This window comes from Phoenix dactylifera, chromosome 14 (genome assembly GCF_051530095.1).
Source record: "Phoenix dactylifera cultivar Ajwa chromosome 14, Ajwa_hap1_PhDact_Kaust_v1.1, whole genome shotgun sequence".
In the NCBI taxonomy this organism is placed as follows: Eukaryota; Viridiplantae; Streptophyta; class Magnoliopsida; order Arecales; family Arecaceae; genus Phoenix; species Phoenix dactylifera.
This window is the reverse complement of record NC_143203.1, coordinates 16,850,676-16,858,014: the sequence shown is the minus strand read 5'-3', so window position 1 is coordinate 16,858,014 and position 7,339 is coordinate 16,850,676. Positions and strand designations below refer to the sequence as shown.

The 7,339-nt window shown below is 38.1% G+C and overlaps 1 long non-coding RNA gene and 1 pseudogene across 1 annotated transcript; both read left to right on the top strand.

The window, feature by feature from the left end:
* The first annotated feature begins 402 nt into the window (after positions 1 to 402).
* Positions 403 to 7,337, top strand: LOC120112487 (uncharacterized). The gene is made up of 5 exons (XR_016398370.1): positions 403 to 601; positions 5,513 to 5,858; positions 5,958 to 6,501; positions 6,611 to 6,718; positions 6,825 to 7,337. It is a non-coding gene; the product is annotated as an uncharacterized LOC120112487 (long non-coding RNA).
* On the top strand, positions 2,062 to 4,459 carry LOC149751373 (uncharacterized; annotated as a pseudogene).
* Positions 7,338 to 7,339: the final 2 nt, after the last annotated feature.

Sequence of the window (7,339 nt, the reverse complement as noted above, 5' to 3'; positions counted from 1 at the left end):
CGGTTACAGAATACGCGGATAGGGTGGACGCCAAAATTTAGTGACCACCGTAGTGACGGGGTATCTGTCACAAAACTGATAACCAAAATTACAACCAAACAGTGACAAATTTAGCCGTCACAAAAATCGTAACCCAAGTGTTTATAAATTTTTAAAAAATTATTTTTGACAGTGACGGATTATTGACAGAAATTTCCGTCACCAAATTTAATTTTTAATTCTAAAATATTAAAAAAAATTATTTTTGAATAATTATAATTAAAAAAAAAGTAAAAAGAGGGAATCCAAAATCAAACCCACTGCCCCGCCCAAATCCTTTCAATAGCCCAAATCCCAGTTGGAAAAACCCTTTTGCCTCCAAAAAAAAAAAAAGAAAACCCAACTCCAAGGAAAGATCACCGCTTCTTTTTCTTTTTGCCTCCAGAAAAAAAAATAAAACCCACTGCCCCGTGCCCTAATATTCCCCGCTCCAAGGAAAGATCACCGCTTCTTAATATTTTCCGATCCAAGGAAAGAAAGATCACCGCTTCCTGATATTCCCCGCTCTTCCTCCCCGCTGCCGTCCGAAGCAAAGATCGCCTCTTCTTGTCTTCCAATCTCTGTAAGTTTTTTTTTTATCTGTTTGATATCTCCGTATAGGTTTAAATCTATTCCTATTTCATTTCTTCACCGGCTTTTGCTTCGTCCAGCACAATAGGAGATTTCTTTTAATGCCCTAGATCTGAGCATCATTCCTTTCTTTTCTGGTTTTCTTGGATGCTTTGATCTGAGCACGCGACAAGGTAATCCAACGAGGGAGAGAGGGAGGGAGAGAGAGGGGGTGAGGGAGAGAGAGAGGGGGGAGAGAGAGAGAGAGAGAGAGAGAGAGGCGAAGGAGAGGGAGGGAGGGAGAGAGGTTTCTTGCCTCTTTTCTGTCTGTGACCAAAGGAAAGCAAAGGCCCCATATAAAATGGGAACATGAGCTGGCTACGAGTCTTTCCCCTTGATGGAAGGGAGGTGGAGAGTTTCCTGGCCTGCCGAGAGGCAATTTGGGAAGTTGGGGACAGTAGTTTTGTTTTGGGGGAGAAAGATAGAGGAGGGATTTGGTTGGCTGCAAGAGAAAAGGAGGGAGGGGGTTGAATGGCTGCTGTGCTGTGATGTTGCAGGTGCTGCTTGGGTACTCGCTCGAAGGAGAAATGGTGGGATGGGACTTTTATTAACTAGATGGTGTGAAATTCTCATAATGCCCCTACTTTCTCTCGTAGAGAGGTCCCTTTCCGGCCAAATTCTTTTCTTTAGCTTTACCATGAAGTGCCATGGGATAACCTTTTCCTATTGTGCTCTTGCTTGACATGGTAAACAGTATTGCCGCATTATCTCAATTATCTAATCAGTTTTATGGGCCCTTCTTTTAGAGTGATTACTTTTCTATGCTTTCATTTAAGAATTATATTAAACTGAAGAGGTTTATTGTCTATCTTTGTTAGGTTCATGCACATCTTTGCTGAAATAGTGTACTCTATTTTCATATCATTTTATATCATCTTTGCTGAAGAGGCTTATTGTCTATCTTTGTTAGGTTCACTTTCTTCTTGATTGTCATTTGATTTTTAGAGGAACTATGCCATTTGATCGTAATTGGATGTACCACCGACTTTGTGAAAATGGTTACATAAGAGCTGAGTTCTGTGATGGAGTTAAAGGGTTCCTTGAGTTTGCATTTACTCAGTTAGAGTATTGTAGTGGGGATAAGATTAGATGCCCTTGTATAAGATGTGACAACCAGAAATTCCTTGACCGTGATACGATCAATATTCATCTATTGAGAAAGGGGTTTACACTGGGGTATTCAACATGGTTTGCACATGGGGAGTTTCTTGGGGAAGTTCCTCCTGTAAGTACAAGTGCAGCAGAAGCATCCAGATCAATGGATGTTGGTTATGAATATGGTGAGCAATATAGAACCATGGTGATGGAAGTTATGGGTCCAGAAGAGGAACTTCATTTGGGGAGTGCACCTGAAGCTAATCATGAGGAAGAGCCAAACAAGGATGCTGCAGATTTCTATTCTTTGTTGAAAGATGCAGAAGTACCTTTGTGGGAAGGGTGTAAAAAACACTCTAAGTTATCTGCTATTAGTCAATTATTAAATTGCAAGTCTAAATTTAATATGAGTATATCTTGCTATGATCGAATCATGAAAATAGTGAAGAATATGTTGCCCGAAAGTGAGAAGCTGCCACCTGATTTCTATCAATCAAAGAAGATGCTTCGGAAATTGGGGTTGAAGTATACAAGTATTGATGTTTGTGAGAATAATTGTATGCTATTCTATAAGGAAACAGAGAATTTGATTGAGTGTACTATTTGTGGTCATCTTCGATATAAACTCAGAAGAAATGATGGTGGTGGTAGGAGAAAAGATGTTCCTTATAGAAGGTTGCAATATCTCCCAATAACACCAAGACTTCAGAGGCTTTTTATGTCAAGCAAGACGGCTGAAAATATGTCATGGCATGTGAAGGAAGGTGATTCAGATGAGATGGTGCATCCTGCTTGTGGGGAGGCTTGGAAGCACTTTGACCGCATTCATCCATCCTTTTCTATCGAGCCTCGTAATGGGAGACTTGGGCTATGTACGGATGGATTTAACCCTTTTAGCCAATCAGCTCGTCCTTATTCTTGTTGGCCAGTTTTTGTAACAGTTTAAAATCTTCCACCATCAATGTGTATGAAACGACCCTATATTTTCCTAAGTTTAGTCATTTCTGGACCTAAGAGCCCTGGCAAAAGTATCGATGTTTTGCTTAGGCCTTTGATTGATGAACTTAAAATGTTGTGGGAAGTAGGGGTCACCACTTATGACATTTCTAGAAAAGAGAATTTTCAAATGAAGGCAGCTTTATTGTGGACTATCAACGATTTTCCTGCATATGGCATGCTTTTAGGATGGAGTACACATGGAAAGTTGGCCTGCCCGTATTGTATGGAGAACTCGAAAACTTTTACACTACAACATGGTGGGAAGACTTCTTTTTTTGACTGCCACCGTCAATTCTTGCCCATGGACCATGCATACAGATACCAAGTTGATGGTTTCTTCAATGGTAGAATAGAGACAGACCCCCCACCTCCTCGACTGTCTGGTGAAGAGTTGAAAAATAGGGTCTCTGCCTTGCCTAATATAACATTTGGTTTGAAAGCACCTAAGCACACCATTCCTGGATTCGGTAAAGAGCATAATTGGGTGAAAAGGAGCATATTTTGGGAGTTGCCCTATTGGCATACACTACTTATTCGACATAATTTAGATGTCATGCATATTGTTCGGAATGTGTTTCTCAATATATTTTACACTTGTATGGATGTAAAAGGGAAGACTAAAGATAATGTGAAAGCAAGGCAAGATTTAGAGTTGTATTGCAAGCATCCTAAGTTGAGGATTCAATTTGTTAATGGAAAGCTAGTTAAGCCTCCAGCTTCCTATGTGTTGTCCAAAGACTAGGCAATGGAGGTCTGCAAGTGGGTGAAAGGGTTAAGACTCCCTGATGGATATGCTTCAAACATATCGAAGTGTGTTAACCTGGATGATTATAAGTTTTACGGGTTAAAAAGTCACGATTGTCATGTTTTCATGCTGAGATTACTTCCAATTGCATTTAGTGAAGTATTGCCAGCTGCAGTGTGGGATGCATTGACAGAATTAAGCTGTTACTTTAGAGATTTATGCAACACAACTTTGCGTGTCCAAGATATGGAGGTTCTTGAGAAAAATATTGTGGTTACTCTCTATAAACTTGAGAAGATATTCCCTCCTGCATTTTTTAATTCAATGGAGAACTTACCTGTTCATCTAGCTTATGAAGCTAAGGTCGAAGGCCCCGTGCAGTACGGATGGATGTACCCCTTTGAAAGGTAAAATCTGTAACTATAACTTTTTCTCTAAATCCATTAAATAGTTTCTTTAAATCCATTAAATTTGAGAAATTAACATATTAATCTTATTTATAGGCTTATGCATGATCTAAAGCAGAAGGTAAGGAATCGAGCATCGATTGAAGGTTCCATTATCGAGGCTTACATCATAGAAGAAATATCAACTTTCTGTTCGTATTATTTTGAGCCTTCTATACAAACGAGGTTAAATCAAGTTCTCCGTAATGATGACGAAGGAGAGTTTGATCTCGTGGATCGTCTGTCCATTTTTACTCATCAAGGTCGGCCTTTTGGAAATCCTTTTGGAAGGCATTTGACTGCTCAGGAGTATAATGTTGCTGAATTATATGTTCTTCTGAATTTTGAGGAAGTTCAACCTTTTGGAAAGTAAGTTACACAAGTACTTAATTATACTTATATGATATTACTTAATTATAGCTTTTGTCTTGTAGGTATTTTGATGATTGTATCCGGTAATCTTGTCCAAATATAAGCCAAATAGATTTGGAAAGACGACGTGAAATGGAGTTTCCGACTTGGTTTAGGTCATATGTGAGTACGCAATTCATAAATATAATAATAAATTAGACTTTCTCTTGATTTATTCTACTAGGATAAGTTAGTGTAATATATATATATATATTTATCATTTCTTTCAATGATCTTATGATATTATTTTTATCATGCTAGGTTAATGACAATAAAAATCATGTTGATGGGCGCTTAAAGGATCTATCATATGGCCCTGAGAATAAAGTTAAATGTTATAAGGGCTACTTTGTGAATGGGTACAGATTTCACACCAAAGAATATGGAAAGGATAAAAGAACTTTCAACAGTGGTGTGTGCATTAAGGGAAGCAGTTACAATGACTTTGAGAGTGACTATTATGGGATGTTGGTTGACATCATCGAGTTAGACTATTTTGGTGTTGGTAATAAAGTAGTGTTATTCAAATGTGACTGGTATGATACGAATAAGGGTATGAAAGTGCACCCTCAACATGGCCTCGTTGAGATCAATTACAGACTAAGACTTCCAACTAATGATCCTTTTGTATTAGCTCAACAAGCACATCAGGTGTTCTACACTGGTTACCCAGGTAAGAAGAAGAATCGAAGATTGTGGTGGGCAGTAATTAAGACGAAAGCTAGAGGTAGATTTCCTCCTAGTGGGACAGAAGTAAATTTTCTTGATTTTTATCAAGAAGAGAACCACAGGATTCCTACCCCAATCTCAATGACAGATGAGCTTGATGATCCAGATATTTTGGTTGGTGTTAATAGAGATGCAGAAGAAATTGATGCAACAGAAATTGAGTTGACAGCTAACCAAATGGAAGATGACTTTGAGGATGAAGAAGAAGATTTTGAAGATGAACAAACCGAGGAAGAGGAGCATGAGGCTGAGGAAGATTAAAATACAACATGCATATTTATGAATGCTAATATAACTAATTTTAGACTTATAAATTATAATTGTGCAGACATGGGAAAGAGCAAAGGAAAAACAACAGGTCCACTGATTGCTCTTTACTTTGATTGAATTTATTGACATTCATATTGGAAAATAACTATAACTTTTTATTGTTGTGCAGCTAGGGCCAAGAGAAAAGGAAAACCAACAGGTAATGGAAAAGCAGCTTTAGTACTAGCTGCTACTCAAGTTCCTCCTCAACCTCGTAGATTGCCTGAGCGTGTCGAGGAATGTTATGATGATGATGACTACATCCCTGATGAGGACATGGATGAAGAGGTGGATGCAGATGAAGAAATAAATAATCAGATGAATGATGCAGTGCAAAATCATGAGGATGCAATGAATGAGGATCAGATGAATGATGAACTTGGGGCTGATCCAAGACAGAGCAATGGCCGAGAGCCAATCCTTAAAGCCCCTGTTGATACAAATGGAAAAGTGATTGTTAGGTGCACAAGAGGAATGTATGAAAATATCACTTTCTTCCATCACTAACTTATTTATGTGTTTGTTGCATTTAAAGTATTTAGTTTATTTTCTAATGAATATTTTTTAAATTGCAGGTTTCTTGATTATGAGGTCAGCCACAAAGCTGTTGCTATCATGCGCCAATTTTTCAATGGTCCTTGGTTGTCATGAAGGGAGGTCCCTGCACATGCTAAAGTTGGAATGTGGAACAAGTTTTAGGTGATGTAATTAATTTATATTTTTTATCATTAACTTTTGCCCTTGTTACACTTTTCAATTAGTAAGTCTGATTACTTGCGACCTATATATTATTAGGAGATACATACAATTCTTCCAGGACAATTGCATCATGTGCATCAAGTTTGGAACAAGCATTGTCAGCGACGGTTGACAACCTCATTAGGGAGGGTCAGAAGCCAAAAGCTTGTGGAATCAAAAGGAGATTTAAATAGAGCCCGTGATAAACCCCCTAATTGGATCTCTAGAGAAAATTGGAATAAGCTAATTGACATTTGGATTTTCCCATAATGGAAGAAGAAATCAGAAGCCAACAAAAAAAATAGAAACACCATGAAGAATGGTAGCATCTCTAAACACTGTGGAGGATCAATCGCATTTGTCAATCATGACGAACGACTGGTACACATCTTTATTCAATTAGATTTCTATAATAATTTTCATGTTATTGTTCAATCATCTCAAATCAGCCCATTATATGTTAATGAATTTTTTCTTTTCTCTTTTGTAGAAAATAAAGCTCAGTAGGGAGCCAACAATAGTTGAATCTTTTAATCGGACGCATAAAACAAAGTAAGGCATGGGAGGATATGTGGATAAAAGAAGTGAAGCTATCATGGTAAGTATAATTTTTTTATTATTCATAAATATTATTGAGCTTACTCATGTTTATTTCTTATTTGATCCACCATAGTGTTTTTCTCTTCTTTCAAATCAACTGGCAGACAAAGTATTCAGCTGAATACTCCAAAAAATATGGTGATGCCTCCACCTCAGATGCTCCACCACGTGATTATGACTTGTGGTTTGAGGCAACTGGTGTCCCAACTCATGGCCAAGTCTATGGCTTTAGTCCCCTGGAGGATCTTACTGGAATTATTGGGCAATCATTATCCCCTTCCACCTCTACAAGTCAAGCTCCAGAGTTGTATACGCGTGAAGACCTTCTAGGTATTCTTGAGCACGAAAAGAAAAAATGGCAAGATGAAGTTCTTCAAAAGATGAGAGAAGAGATTGGCTTTGGACCCAGGCATGCAGATCAGGGGAGTAATGGTGATTCTGGTTCTGCTGATCATGCTTCATTGTGATTGCTTTTGCCTTAGATGATAGATCTTTGCATTCGTAGGAGGAATGAAATCTCTGTTGATCTCTATGACATACTTTTGGATTTTGATTTTGATGGATTTAGGACATGTTGATGCCTATTTTGAATGACATGTTAAATGACTTTTGCGTAATG